Here is a 15,886-nt window from a genome sequence, read left to right as displayed (position 1 = left end):
GAACTGGGGCAGGATTTGCGGGGCTGGACATCAGCGCCCCCATTTCGTGGAACCGAGAGGGCCCTACTCAGATCCCGTAACCGGGGTAAACGTCCCCTGGAGGGGTAGTGGGCTGGGAGATTTCTCGGAGCATCACCCCTTATCCTTGATCATCCATCTCAGAGAAGAGACAGACACCGTGCCCAACTGAGCTGTAAGGGCAATGCCTTAAAGGTGTGGGGAAGTGGGGGCCGCAGCCTGAGTACTGAGAGGTGGGGAGCTGAATACCCCCCCCCCCCAGTCTTATAGCGCTGAGAAGTATGAGAACCCGGGCATATCTGGCAGCTGAGCTGTCTTTTAACCACTATGAATTCTCAGCCAGGAAGTTGGAAGAAAATCCTGGGTCCTGCAGGTCACCTAATGAGTCCCACTTCCTTCTCACAAGCTGCCCGTTTGGAACTCACCTGTGGCTGACCATCCGAGTCCTTTAACTGTCAATGCTGGCTGTCCAGCATTCTCCAAAGCATCCTGCATCATCTGGCGCCGGTTGGCTTGCTGCTAACTATCCCTTCCCTCATCCCAACTCAGCATCTGCTTGAGGCCCAGTTTCTGCCTGCCAAATTTTTAGGGTGATAATAGGACATTGGCCCTTGGTGGCCCTGGAGAGAGCTCAACATCTGGAATCTGGAGCTAGTCCTCCAGACTTTTTACCTAGACTTATGAGATTTTGCTCAAATTTCTGGCCCAGCCATTGCCGACTGTGACTTTAATTGGTTTCCATCCTCTAACTTGTACTTAGGTGACCCATTTCTTCCCGAAAGGACCCCAGTAGGCTGCCATACGTGCCTCCCCTCTGTGCCAACGCTCTTGCACCTTCCCAGCAGCTGCAAAATCATCCTCCACTCTTACCTCCTCACACTCTGCTGCCTGCCGTTTCCCCTCCGTAACTAAGAACTTTTCTTTACGGTCACTCCTGGGGGAAACTGAGGCACAGGGCAGTCCCACCATGTGATACCCAGATAACTGAGATTGGGCCAGGTCCTGAACCTGATGGGGCTGGGGCTCGTGTCTCTGTCTTTAGTTCTCCAAGCTAGATACTCGGAGCTGTGCTGTGGAAAGGTTGGGTACAGGGTGCATCTGAAACCCCCCCGTTGCTCAGTTTAGTCCTTGGCTGGGGCATTTTTCTGTGTCTCAGGGGCATAAGCTGAGCTTTGAGGCAGAAGAGGTTTCTCTTCTAAGCAGGTCACCTTTGCTTACGTATACTTTTTTTCAAAATTAACATGACAGGGTGGCGGGCATGGGGTGAGGGGTGTCTCAGTTCACTTTTTCCAGAGCTCCGAACTGGAGGGACCAACCACAAATAATCAGTCAGTGTTGAGCAGGGAGTAAGGGAACAGGTAGAACATCCTTGTCTCGGGGATAACGGCTCTCAACTATGGTTCCTGGTGGCTCAGCCGTGCTAGGATGGGGAACGCGGACCCTTTTATACCTGTAGGCACACTTTCCGGGGCTGAGAATATGGAAACCTCTGAAAACCTTTTTGCCTTCTTTGCCCTTTGCCTTTCCTTAAGAACTGATAGTTTTAAAGTTGACAGAAGCCCCAGAGAAAGATGAGCTAATAATGCAAGGCCCAGAATCACCCAGCCAGGTGATGGCACCAACCAGACCGGCCTCTGCCAGCCTGAGTTCTTCCTTGGTCAGATGTGGTCTGGAGGCTGCAGGGGACTGTGGGGTATACTGCAGAGCTCCAAGGCATGTCCCCTTGGAGGCGCCAGCTCCGGGGCTTTGAATTTGTATATGTTGGATTTGTTCACTAGATGGGGCACTTCCTCTGGGGCAGGAAGCCTTGACTTCCTGTGTTGGGCGGTGGGTAGGGACCAGGAGTGAGGGGCCCGCTGGGCCATCCCTGATGTTGTTTGGAACCACAGAAGGGCAGAGCTTTCGCTTGTAGCCGCTTCCCTAATCCAGGGGAGACAGGAAGGAGAGCTCCGGCTGGGAGGCCCAGGTTGAGGCTAGTGAAGGCTCTAAGTGCCCCGAGATGGGGGCGGTGGGTAACACAGCAGGAAGCCTGGTGAGCAGGTGACTCTACCGGGTATTGTGTTCCTTATAATATTTTCCCTGTTTCTGTGGTAACATTCCATGGAGGCCTCAGGCCTTAGGGCTGCAGGAAGGCGCTCCAGACAGCCCTTTCCTTAGTGGCCCACGTACTGGGAGCCCCCACATCTAGCTATTCCCCTTAGCCTTTTCACTCTGTAGGCCCAGGGCCTGGGAATCCAGTCAACTGGCCTGACTGAGTACTGACTTGGGGCCCTATAGTGTCTCCTGGTGGGCAAGGGAAGAGAACTGGGCTGGATTTGGGGATGTCTCCAAGCAGATTGAAACACCAACCTTAGCCTCTGCCTCCTCATATCCCATCCTTCTCTCCACCGCCCTCCTCCAGTCTTTCAAGGGGTGGTGGACAGCACTGCCTGGGGCAAGGGGTGGGGAGGCAGGAGGGATGTTTTCATCAGCAGAGCATGGCTCCTTTAGTTCTGGACTTGTTCCCAGAGGCAAAATAAATTCAGGCTAGCATCTGTTTAGTGGGAGCCTCCGTGTGATATGCGTGTATGCACTGGGTGTGTAGTGGGTGTCTGTGTTTGCCCAGGGCTGTGTGTGTGTCGATGTGGTGGTTCTGTGGCAATCTGTGGTCCATGTGCTGGCTCTGTTGGGTGTTTGGGGATATGAGCACATGTGGCGCAGATGTGTGTCTCCAGTGTCATGTGCACCTTTGTAAGTTATGGCTCTGTGTGGGGCATATAGAGCCTATGGAGAGGTTTTAGGGGAAGTGTACCTATGTAGAAGTTTGCTTTTTCTCACCTGTCCAGATCTTGACCTGTAAAAGCACTGTCCATGGTTTGTTTTCTTTCTTTCTTTCTTTCTTTCTTTCTTTCTTTCTTTCTTTCTTTCTCCCTTCCTTCCTTCCTTCCTTTCTTCCTTTCTTTCTTCATTTATTTATTTTTTTTTTCAGAGCTGGGGACCGAACCCAGGGCCTTGCGCTTGCTAGGCAAGTGCTCTACCACTGAGCTAAATCCCCAACCCTTCTTTCTTCATTTATTTGTTTGTTTGTTTGCTTGTTTATTAATACATGATTTCTCTGTAGCCCTGGCTGTCCTGGAACTCACTCTGTAGACCAGGCTGGTCTTGAACTCAGAGATCCACCTGCCTCTGCCTCCCAAGGCTGGGATGAAAGGCAGGTACCGCCACCATGTCTAGCCTCTGTCCTTAGTCTTTAACGCCAGTTCCTGGACCAATTGCTTCAGGATCCTGTGAAGAATGTGTTTAAAAACACCCTCAGGCCCCGTCCCTACCATCTTTTAGAGTTTGCAGGAGTCTAGGGAGATACCTTGCATGGTGGGTGATTGTGGTGCTGAGCAGTGCACGCCTGAGTTAGCCTTTTTGTTTATTTCTGTGGAATAGACCTGCAGAAGGGTATGCGGTGCATCTGAGGTCACGGGGCTCTTTAGAGAAAGAACTCAAGACACAGTGCAAGCTTCCTAAGACCGGTCCGGGACTTAGTATGGGCACCTGTGTGTGTATGTTCATGTCCCGCTTGGTGAAGGGGACCAGGTGGGTTGGCTGGTGTAGATAGATGTCTGACCTCTGAGTGGCATTAACTTTTTCTTTGGGGTTCCAGCCTTTCTAGCCTTGTTCTTGTTCCCCTCTTTCTTCCTGTGGGGAAAACATTGGAACCCTCAAGAATCACACTGGCAGCCAGGGAAGGTCATGTGCCAAGCTGGTCACTCGGCGGTTCATCCATTTGTTGTAGACTTGCAGAGCTCTGTGTCACACACTGGGCACAGATGTGCGGCTAGCGCAGAGGCAGACCTCTGACCTCGGGGTGCTACAGCTCTGCTGGAGAAAGAAGAGATGATTAGCTCTACGAAGAAAACAGACCGGATCCAGCAGTAAACAACCAGATGGGATGGGGCGGCCATGGGAGGTCTCGGTGACATTGACAGCTTTTCTCCTCAGACTAGAAGTGAGTCCCCACAGCCTGCTAAGCCATTCTTGGAGGCTCCCTGGACGTAGGTGAGGGATCTGGACTAAGGTCCAGCTAGGGTGAGAACTGGACTGTCAGCCTGGTGGATAGCAGACTCCTCTTTCCTCAGGCAGCCCCTCCACAGGTTGTCAGAGGGACAGAGAAGCAGGAGCAGCCAAAGAGGGCTCAGACTAAGGTTAAGAACGTGGGGGGCTGGGGATTTAGCTCAGTGGTAGAGCGCTTACCTAGGAAGCACAAGGCCCTGGGTTCGGTCCCCAGCTCCGGGGGAAAAAAAAAAAAAAAGAACGTGAAAGAACGTGGCAGACTCTGTCAGAAACTCCCAAGCACCGCCCATTCCTGATCTTCTCGCTCCACCTTCCTTCCTTCCCAACTTGGGGGACCACTGTCCCCGGCTCCCGTCCCTCCGGGTGTAGCTGGCTGCCTCTATGGCCACTGGGATTTATTTATCTAGCTCAGGGTCACCAAAGAGAGGGCGTGAGTCAAGGCTCAGAGAAGACTTGTGTCCTGGGAGATAACAGAACCAGAAATAAGGGTAGGGGCTCAGGCAGAGCTCAGGAGAAGCGCCCGGCGGGCCGTTCAGTGTAGGGGAAGTCAGAAGAGAGTAGGGAAGACCTGAGCATAGGAGGTTCTCTTTCTGCGTCCTTACAGCTGCTCCCTAAGCTAGATGACTCTCAGACCAGAGGGGCAGAGGGGTCTGGTTCAAGCCACCTGCTCTACTTCCGCCAGAAGGAAGTGCCCCCTTCGGTCCACCTGCAGCAGGCCTGCCCCTAAACCCCTCTCTGGAGGTTAACTTTCACATCAGCTATTTGGGTATAACCTTCCTACTCTGAGGCCTGCAGCCCTCAGACCTCTTCTCCTCCCTCTCCTCAGCAGAGGGTTTTCCCTGGGAGACCCAGGGCTTCCCACTGGCAGCTGGCACAAGACAGTGCGGTCTCGAGGGATTGGAGGAGCCTTGAAGGAAGAGAAGAGGTCTGCGAGGTCTGCTTCCCTTCCTTTCGTCCTCTCTTCTGGCCCTTCAAGTGCCTTTATTCCTTGGCCTCTGCCTCCCAGCTTTGCCAGCCCCAGCTGCAGGCTCTTACTGGGGGTCGGGGAGAGGAGTTGGTTGATCGGACTCAGTGTCCCCACTCTATCTCCACGCTACCTCCCTTCTCATGTTGCCATGGCGGGATGGGAAACCCTGGCGGTCCGAAATCCTCAGCTTCATGAGCTGGGAGTAACCAGGAACTCCCATTCCCTCTTGCGTTCCTCTTAGCTCCCCGCGGAGCTGGATCTGAGGAGCCCTCTTCTCTTTCCTACGGGAGCCCTCGACCCAGAAGTCCCCGTTTCCCTTCTGCAGCCTTCGGGATGGCGGGGAAGAGCAGGGCAGGCTGGGAGGTACAGGTTCGGAAAGAGTCGGGGTGGGGGAATTCGGAGACTTGGGCTGTAACCGACTTGTTTTGCTTGCCCCACAAACCTGCACGTCCGGGGCATCCGCTGCGCCCTCCGGGGCCTTCAGGTTGTAGAAGTGCTCTCAGAATGACAGAGTGGTGCCACCGGGTTGGGGCAAGAGGGTGGGGGTAAAGGGGGGAGCCCCAAGCAAGGGGGAGCTGGAGGGTTAAAAATAGCAGCAGTCGGGTTTCGGTTAGCAAATGTGGAGGCGGGGAGCTGGAGGCGCGGCAAACAGGGCCGTGCTTCCCCTGGGCCTCGGAGTGAGTCACCGCGGAGAGCTGGTGAGGCAGCACCCTCTGCAGGGCTGCACGCAGGGAGCCCAGGGCTCAGAGAGAGCTGGCTGTGGGCCAGAAGGGTTGTGTAAAATGGGGAAGACTCAAGCCCGGGACCTGGGTTCGAATGCAAGTGTTGTAGCTGTGGGGCTTGTGCAAGGATGCTGAGGCCTCAAAGTTTGTTTCCTCCTGGCTTTTCCACATTTGTCTGCAGGCATCTGGGAATGTAAACTCTTGGTGCGGTCTAAAGAACCCCACAGATGTTAGCTCCGATCGCCCTGTGCCACTGGCAAAACCCAGCAAGAGGCTCTTCCAGTAGGGACAAGAGGGAAGAACGGTTGTCTGGGCTGAGTCTCTCTTTCTCCAGCAACAAGCGAAGCTTGGGCACCTTCTTCTCCGTGACTGGGTTTCCTTATCACTAATGTGAAAATAATAATGTTTTCACTCTCACAGGGTTGCTGTGGAGACTAAAGGAGATGGTGTAAGTGACTTCTGCCACGTCTGGGAGGACCCCAGTGCACACTGACTGGTCCTCCTTGTTATTGATGTTATTGTTCATATTTTTAAGGTCAGGAATAGGGAATGTTGGAGCCATGACAGAACGAGTCCCAGCCCCAGTTCACAGGAAAAAAAAATCAGGCCAGATTCCCTGCTCTAGACTCCTCCGCCCTTGTGGGCCTGGACAGCAGGGGTGTATAGCCAGCAGTAACAGGGTGGACCCCTCCTTCTCCTTCACTCCCTTCACAGAGAAGCAGGGTGAGGGGGGACCCTAGGTTTTCTAGCCAGCTGGCTTGTCAAAGGAACTGCCATGCCACCCTGGGCAGACAGCTCCTGATGGCTTCTTATGTGGAGGACCTTGCCAACATCTGCTGTCGGTGACCTTTCTTTTAGCTCCTCCCTGGCAGCCCTTAAGACGAGGGTGAAGCAGAGGAGGGATGGCAGGTCAGTGAGAATAGTTGCATTCCCGGTGCATTGGCCCTGGAAGAGACATGAGGCATTGCTCTCAGGAAACATCCATTATTCAGCTGACAGGCATCCATTAAGTAAGGCCTGACGTTGCCTAGCCTGGGCTAGGCCCTCAGGATGATTCATACGGGGCAGCAGCCCCAGCATGTTGATAACATGGATTCCCTGAGGGTGTGGGGTCCGAGAATATGTGGTGTCCTTGAAAGCCCTGTTGCCTAGTTTTCATGAGACCCATGGTCATGGGTCGGCTTGGTTCCCAGGGTGCGAGCATGTGTGTGGTGTGCACAATGAGCTGTCACCGCGAAGGTACTTCTGTGGAGACTGCACAGGGCAGTAGCGACAATAGGAAGTAGCGCCTACGGCACTCGAGGGACCCTGGACCCTCAGCACACGCCTTCCCGCTTTCTCATGTCCCCCCGTAATGGGCTGTCCTTTTTGCCTAAAATGAGACTGCACCATGCATGCTGTTTTCTGCGCCCGAGATCTGCGCCTTTCTGTGCCGTGTTGTGGTCTCACCCAGTCCCCGTTTGTTCTTGCTGTTGCTTTGTTCAAACCAGTTGTCCGGGACCGTGCATCTGGCTGTGGAATTCCCTGAAAACTCTGTAAGCACCCTAGCTGGATATGTTCTAGAAAGGTCTGTGGTAAATGCCAAGGGCAGTCCTGGCTGCAGAAAGGAATGGGATCACCCGGAGAATCTACCCGATACACTTCTGCCATTTTTCCAAAAATAACGGGCAACAGGGGAGGGGGGTCCCATGGCATGACTGGATTTGGGGATGTCTGGGGTATTCGCTGTCATTAATATTAATGTGGCATCTCTGAGTGCCAGCATTCATAACTTGCTGCTATTCACAGACTCCAGATACCTCCCATTTGCTCCGTCTGTACTAAATGCCTAGCCCTAGGCCAGGGGGCGACAGGGTCTGTGGCCAGTGTCTCCACCTTCCTCAAACCGAGGGCTGTGTTGGCTGTCCAGAATGAGGGTGCTCCTCTCTGTTTCCACCCTTCCACCTGCCCCAGGTCTGCCCAAGGGAGAGGCTACATCCTTCCAAGGGAATGGACTCTAAGTACCACCAGTCCTAGGGTGACTCGCTCTGGTTATGCAACTGGCACTCTCTACAGGACTTGACCGTTTCCAGAGTGCTCTCACACACAGCATGTGATTCCTCCAGGGCAGCCCTGGGAGGGCTGCTTGTTTAGTTATACCCTGCTGGAGGGAGCTTACAGGAAGCTAATAAAATGGTAAGATGCCCATCAGAGATGGGGGAAATAGAAGATGAATAAGGAAGTAAGGATGAGCCCTCCTGGAGACAAAGGCATGAGGGACTGGGGCCCGAGAGTGTGCTTTCATTGTCTAGTATGTTTTGGATGGACTATCTCATGCTTTGTGGAAACCAGTGCTAGGGGAGGTCACTCTACTGTTCTGTGTGTGGCTTGGTGGCCTCACCACCTATTAGGAGGTGTACTGATCCTAAGCTCAGACTCTGGAAGGCCAGGCAAGTTTCTTTCTTCCTCTCCCCCCTCTCCATCCTCCCCCTCCCCCTTTCATTTGCTCTGTCTCTCTCCTTCCTCTTGTCTGTCTTGTGTGGTGCAGGGGATAAGCCTGGGGCCTCTCTCCTGTTAGACAAACTTCTATGGCTAAGCCATACTACCCTCTGCCTGTCCCTTAACCTCTTCAGGCCCCGGGTTTCTTTTGTAGCAGCATGGATTTTATAAGGCTGTGGTAGGGGATACTTTGTCAGCATTAACATAGCGCTCAACGGCCATTATTAACGCTGTCAACTAACGGTTAGACCAATATACTGAGTAACTCGGACCTTTTCCCTGCCATCTCAGCAACAGGCTGGGAGGCCTTTGGGTGGCTCGGATGGAAGGGTGGTAAGGAAGGGCCTTCTCCAGGCATACAAGCCGCAGGGAGAGGCAGAACTTAGGAGCTAACAGGAGTGGGGCGCACAGGTGGGCCCAACCCAGCAGCAACCCTCAAGAGGGTGAAGACACCGGCCCCAGAAGCAGCACTGGGGTGCTGACTGTGCTTCCTGTCACGGGGGCAAGCAGTTGAGAAAGGCTGGCCGGGATTGGCTGCTGGGTGAAGTGGGCACCAGGGCTTGGGGAGGAGAGAGACAAGGCAGAGGCTGACAAGCCCTAAACTCATAGCCTCCACATTACACACGGAGCCTCGGACCTTGCCTGCTTAGGCTCTTCTCCTTGTGATAGAAAAAATCCTGACTAGACTTTAGAGTGAACTTCCAATAAGATTAGGGCTCCTGCAGCAAGGGAGTTGTGGGTGAATGGAGAATTTTTGTGCCCCAGGGCTTTCAGGGTTTAGAAATACTGGGGCAGTTTGGACTGCCTGGGAAGCCTGTGTGCTCAGGAATTCTTCAAGTGGACAAGGGCAGTGCAGAGCCAGGTTGCAAGGCAGGCCCTGGGAATAGGAAGTCATGGTGGGCCCTTAGCTATACTAAGGAGGCAACTGTGTCCTTGCTCTACAAGGAAGCTCAGAAAGGGGTTGGGGATTTAGCTCAGTGGTAGGGCGCTTGCCTAGCAAGCGCAAGGCCCTGGGTGGGTTCGGTCCCCAGCTCCAGAAAAAAAGAAAAAAAAGAAAAAAAAAAAAAAACTCAGAAAGGCTGAGCTGCGGAGGGTCTAAGAGGTGACTCAGAGTCCCGCTGTTCCTTAGCAGAGAGCAGCAAGGCCTCTGGGTGTCATACTCTTACACAAATGGCCTGGGACCCCTGCTTCGGGATTCATGAGAGAGGCCACCAGAGGTGGGATGAAGAGCCGGGTAGGTGACAGAGTCAGAGGGGACACTTTGCCGCTCCTGGGAAGTTTGAACTGCCACTGTCATGGTTACATCTACTTCCTGTTTGATTAATTTCAAACGGGGGTGGGGTGGGGGCGGGGAGGGCGGCTGGCTCCTGGCTCAGGCTACCACTGTGTGGGGCTGTTTACAACAGCCGGCGTGTGGGATTCCCAGAAAGAGACTCCAAACCGGACATCCTGTGGCTGCAAAATACCCAGGTGTCAAGAGCTAAAAATAACCGCCCTAAAGCTCCAGCCACCCAGCGTTAGAGGGGAAAGGGCCCCGTTCGCTGAGTGAGTGGGCATGCGGGGGAGGGGAGATGAGGGTGCTGAAGCCTGCACTCCCAGCCCTCAGATCTGTGGATGTCAGGCTACCTACCATACCACCAGCCTCTCTCTCTCTCTCTCTCTCTCTCTCTCTCTCTCTCTCTCTCTCTCTGGATGTCAGGCTACCTACCATACCACCAGCCCCTCTCTCTCTTTTCTCTCTCTCTCTCTCTCTCTCTCTCTCTCTCTCTCACACACACACACACACACACACACACACACACACACACTGCTGACCCCATCTGTATAGGCGCATATCCCAAGCTGTCCACCTGCCATTCCAGTCTGTGTCTACAAAGAACCTGTGCGGCTTGTTTTGCACCTTCTGTGAGAGTCTCTGGGAGGACTTGAGAGCGTCGAGAGAGCAGTGTTTCTCAACCTGTGGGTCATGAGGGCTGATGGTCACAGGGGTCGCCTAAGGCCGTCCAGGAAACACAGATATTTACATTATGATTGGTAACAGTAGCTAAGTTACTGTTACAAAGTAGCAAGGAAAACTAATTTTATGGCTGGGGTGGGGGTGGGGTTGTCACTCCCAAATGAGGAATTGTGTTACAGGGAAGGTTGAGAGCCATTGCTCTAGAGGAAAGATGAAGCAGGGTGCCACGGAGCAGAAAAAATAGAACAGACGCCCCTCTAACCCCTAGGCCTACACTTCTGTTATTGCTTGGTTTCTACTGACTCTGGTTACTACAGGTGACTCTTTGGGGCTGTCTCCCTGGGTACCCACAGGTCAATGAGACAGTTTCTGGCCCTGACTTGAGTAGGCCTGAGCTTGCATCTGGTACACTGACGCCTTACGTTTGCCCCGTGCCAGCCATCTTCGAGGCATGTGTTAGCTGAGAGCAGGATTCTAGAGTCAATATGCTTTGTGACGTGGCGCTTTTAACTACCAATTGTATGCTACATGTCCCTGAAGGTATGCGGTATGTGCGTACAGGAACACAAGGAGGTCAGAAAGGCCCAGGTTCCCCTAGGACCGATGTTATAGATAGTGGTAAGCTGTCATAGTGGGTGCTGGGTACCGAACATGGGTCCTCTGCTGAGCCATCTCTCCAGCCCCTAACCTCGGATTATTTAGAGCTTTAGGGTTTTAGTCTACCCATCAGTGTACTAGAGATGAAAACAGTAATCTCGTGGGGTTTGCTACAAGCATGGGGTGTAGTAGCAGATGAAAGGCATTTGGAGCAACTCGTACTAGCGCACAACAGTTTGGGTGGAGGGGAGTGGGGTGCCACTGTTGTTGGGAAGGGCAGGAAGTGATGGCACCGGGAATACACATACCGGAGACAAATGCCTGTGGTTGAAGAGGGAGGGTGCACTAAGACCAGATACCCATTTGGAGTGTCGGATGGGGGCTCCTCCAGGTTCAGGGCAGACAGGAATAATGGACAGACAAGATGGCTCATGGCTGACCGAATTTGGAGTCACCCCTCACACTGGTCTCTCTAGACTCCTGCTGGTTATGAACTAGCACCCTACACCCCTCCCTCTGCCATGACAGCGCTGGCCTGAGCGAACTCCTGATGCTTCAGGATTGCAGATGGGGCAGCTGAAGCTCTACCAGATGTCACACATGTGGCTTTCCCCATCTGACCTAGCCACAACCCTTAATACTATGGGCCTTCAGTCCCTTCCTAGGCTTCATTTGGGAGCCCACTATCTGTCCTCTGGGTTCTGGATAGATCTCAGCAAGCAGCAGCTCAAAGCTAAGAACACGGCGCTTTGGAAGAGAGGAAGACCAGAAACTGCTAAAAAAAGGTGGGGTTCAAGGAAAATTTCAGGGAGTCCAGGGTCAGTGAGAAACTTAGATCCTGTCATATGTTTTTAGGTTCTTTCGAGTTTTCAAGAAGGATTTATTTTATTTTGTGTGTGGGTATTTTACATGCATGCATATGCCTATCCCCTTGGAACTAGAGTTACAGGCGGTCATGAGCTGCCTTGTGGGTGCTGGGAACGGAACCCAGGCTCTCTAGAGGAGCAGCCAGTGCTCCCAACAGCTGAGTCATCTCTCCAGTCCCCACCGGATATTTTAGTAATTATAAATAATGTGTATACTTAAAAATTATTATTTTTTAGGTTATAATATGAAGTAATGCATTTTTAAAAAATTGCGTACATGCAGGTGTATAGCTCATGTTCATGCAGGTGTACATATTCATGCGTGTGAACACATGCAGGCATGTGTGGTCATGTGCATATACTCATACACATCTACACATGCAGCTATATAGGTTCATGTTTGTGAAGGTATATATGTTCATGTGTGTATGCCCATGCAATTGTGTGTGTTCATGTCTATATATGTATATGGGTGTGTGAGTGTTCATGTGTTCATGTGTGTGGGATGCACATGTGTGTAGAGGCCAGAGGCCAGCCTGGGGTGTTGTTTCTCAAAAGATATCCATCTTGTTGTTTTGACTGAGGGTCTCCTGCGATGACTGGGCCAAACTGTGTAGCCAGTGAGTCCCAAGGATCCCTGTCTCCCTAGTGCTGCTTTCTAAATCTGTGTCATTATACCCAGCTGGCTTTTATATTTTATTTTATGAATATAAGTATATTTTATTCATGAGCTAAAATGTATATTTTAAGTTTTTATTTGAAAAATAAAATGTATGAATGTTTGGCTTGCATCTATGCCTGTTACCGCCTGTGTACAGTGCCTCCAGAGGTCAGAGGTCAGAGGTTGGAGGGTGTCGAAACAGTTACAGACAGTTGTGAGCCACCATGTGAGTTCTGAGACTTGAACCCAGGTCCTCTGGGAAAGTGGTGCTCTTATCCGGGGAGCCGTCTCTGCGACCCCCTTTACCCAGCTTTCTAAGCGGGTGCTGGAGATTCAGCTCAGAGCATCCTGACACCACAGGCACTTTACCAACTGAGCTGTCACCCTAGCTCCTGAACAAATACTGTCAAGCCAGTCACTTTTTATTCCTAGGAGTAGATGTTAGTTTAGTTTGAGGATAGCCAGGGCTGCATAGTGAGTTCCAGGCCACCCAGGGTTATGTTCAACTAGAACTCTGTGTTAGGGAAAAAATACTGTCCAAAACAAAGCAAAAACAAGCAAACAAAACCAAAACGAACAAAAAGCAGAATTAACTAAAGATGGAGGTGTGCCCTGTGTCCTACATACCTCGTCATTTAGCTAGCCGAAGCAAGAGGGTCGAGAACTGGAGGCCAGCCTGAGCTCTACACAGAGCTTGTATAGGTCTGCCTAGGTCTTTAAGATTCTGGGCTGTACTTCTCTCTCTCTCTCTCTCTCTCTCTCTCTCTCTCTCTCTCTCTCTCTCTCTCTCTTTCTCTCTCGATTTACTTATTTCATGTATATAAGTACACTGTAGCTGTCTTCAGACACACCAGAAGAAGGCATTGGATCCCATTACACATGGTCATGAGCCCCCATGTGGTCGCTGGGAATTGAACTCAGGGCCTCTGGAAGAGCAGCCACTGCTCTTAACTGCTGAGCCATTCCTCTGGTTCATTCTGGGCTGTATTTCATGTTTCTTTTCTTGCTTGCTTGGTTTTGAAAGAGAGGGTCTTACCGTGTAGCCCAGTCAAACCTCAAAGGATTGATCCCCCTGCCTCAGCCTTGGATTACAGGAGACGGCTGTTTGAAACTGCTTGAAAGCAGAAGCAGGCTCATAATCAGCCGTCTCCTCCTCAGGCCCCAGCTGGTGACCTCTGGAGGGGGTTAGCACCTGCATTCGGAGCCGCCCCTCACACTGCTCTGCTTAGGCTCCGCTGCTTATGATCTAGCGCCCTCCACAAACCTCCCTCCGCCATGACAGCACTGGCCCGAGTGTCCAATCTCTTGCTGCTCCAGAATCTCCTAGCATCCCTAGGTTCAGTCAGATGCTCTGAAGAAGAGCCCTCTCTCCATGGCTCTCACAGGCCTTCGAGGCCCGACAAACATGACGTTTCTTCTCCTTGTTTATTCTTGTACTCTCCAGGGGCCCTCTTGCCAACTCTGTCAGTCTCCACAAAGAATCAGGCTTTCTTCTTCCTGTGGCATGGCTACAGGGAGACTCTGAGCTGCAAGCTGGGGTGTAGGGGGCTCCTCGGCCTGGAACCCAAGACTTTGGCTTCCTGCTTCCCGTCTGCTTTCCTCTTGCAGCTGAGGCCTGGCCTTCCTATAGCTTCCTTTCTAAGTAATATCCAGGGACCAGGAAACTAACCTAGGCTCAGGCTTCTTGTCACCTATGGGACAGATTGAGACTGCAATGTAAGGCCTAGAATCCCAGCATGTCCAGGGGCCCCGGCTGGATAGAACCCTGCGGTGTTCGCGTCTGGTCTGGAGATTACTGAACTGTGATGTCCCCACAGGGGCAGCATATGTGAGGCTCGCGGTTCTGGGTAAGACTGATACTCAGGTTCAGGAAGGGAACTTGGTGCATCCATGTTCTCCACACTGAGTGAGCTGCTTAAGCCTGATTGCAATTGCTTCCCAAAGAAAAACGGTGGAGATGAGCTACAGACAGGCTCCTGAGGAGAGCCCCAAACCCAACCAAGAGCTGTGTAAAGGATCAAGTCCTGGGCAGTGTTCTTGGTCCCTCAGGTCACTTCTCTCCTACTTTTACATGTGATTTGACCCCAAGTGAGTGACAGCTAGAAATGTATCGAGGTCACTGAGAAGGGGGATCCCCTAATCCAGGCTTGTACTGAGGTACGGAGTAGCCCCTTTTTCTCTTCAGCTCAGCCTCATCAAGGCCCCAGGAGATGCCTTTCCTCTTCGAGCAGAGAAATATTCCCAGTGTTTTGAACTCCATGGCACTTGGCAGAGAGCTAGGGAGTAAAGGGGGTCCTTCTAGAAAGTGCTTTTGGGTTCAGCCTCTTTGTCAGTATGCATGCACACACGTCCATGTGTCCCTTCTGGACCAGAGTTTCTGTCATAGGTCGCTACCACAAACTATCCCTTCCAGTCATCGTAACAAACCACAAGGCCCAAGGTTATTCATTTCCCTCCCATCCACAGAGTGCACAGCGCCCAAATCTGTGGTTAGCAGGGGTGCGAGGCACGGAAGGTCTTACTGTGAGGGGGAAATGCAAGTGAATTCCCAGGATGCAGGGAATTCTGGGCCTAACAGGCTATTCAAGTTTGTTCTCTGGTGCTGTGGTAAGCGCCATGACCAAACATAAAAGCAATTTTGGGGAGGAGAGGGTTTATTAGGCTGAGGGTCCCATGTCAGGGGGCCGTCCATCCTTGAGGAAAGCCAGGGAAGTGATTCGAGCAGGAACTGGAGTCAGGAACTGAAACAGAGACCGTGGAGGAGTGCTGCTTCCCGGCTTGCTCTCTCCGGGCTTTCCCAGCCTGCTTTTCTGCACAACCCAGCACCCAGGGGTGGTGCTTCTCCCCTCCATCAATTTGAAATTAAAAACAAAAACACCAGTCTGACAGAGGTAACTGTTCAGCTGAGGTGCCTTCTTCCTAGGTATGTCAAGAGCACAGCCAAGATTAAAGGTTATTACACAGAAGCTGGGCAGTGGCACATGCCTTTAAACCCAGTCCTTGGGGTTGGAGATTTAGCTCAGCTGTAGAGCGCTTGCCTAGGAAGTACAAGTGCAAGGCCCTGGGTTCGGTCCCCAGCTCGGGGGGGGGGGGACCACACCAGTCCTTGGGAAGCAGAAGGAGACTGGTCTCTGTGAGTCTGAGGCTAGCCTGGTCTAGTTCTGGGACAGCCAGAGCTACACAGAGAAACCCTGTCTCAAAAAAAAAAAAAAAAAAAAAAGTCAACGTAGAGGACGCCACTGCTTTTGGAACAACTGTTCCTTGGGGATCACAGACCTTGAGAGATATTTGAATCTTAGGCAGGAAGTCATGGGAGGATCACTGTGCGTGATTCATTAGTTCCCAAAAGGGCCTTAGAAGGTGTGACTGCAGATGAGAGTGACTGATACACGCTACCATTGATACTGTAGGTAATTAATGGCACGCAGAGGCGTGGGACGCTGTGAGTAGGTGAGGGGTGAAGAGAGCAGGTCAGGATGAGCCCCACACGGATACAGGCTCGGGCAGACTTCCAAAGGCGGCTTTATGAATGTGCAAGGCAGCACGTCAGTCCAGAACTGTGTACCAAGGCATGGG

The 15,886-nt window shown here is 52.2% G+C and overlaps 1 protein-coding gene across 3 annotated transcripts in view; it reads left to right on the top strand.

Annotated features, from left to right (window-relative positions):
* Hdac7 (histone deacetylase 7) overlaps positions 1–15,886 on the top strand; it is a 38,344-nt gene that overhangs the window by 722 nt on the left and 21,736 nt on the right. The window lies entirely within an intron of this gene.

Source organism: Rattus rattus, chromosome 1, assembly GCF_011064425.1.
Source record: "Rattus rattus isolate New Zealand chromosome 1, Rrattus_CSIRO_v1, whole genome shotgun sequence".
Taxonomy (NCBI): Eukaryota; Metazoa; Chordata; class Mammalia; order Rodentia; family Muridae; genus Rattus; species Rattus rattus.
Note: the sequence above shows the minus strand (reverse complement) of the source record. Positions and strands in the feature narration are given on the sequence as shown.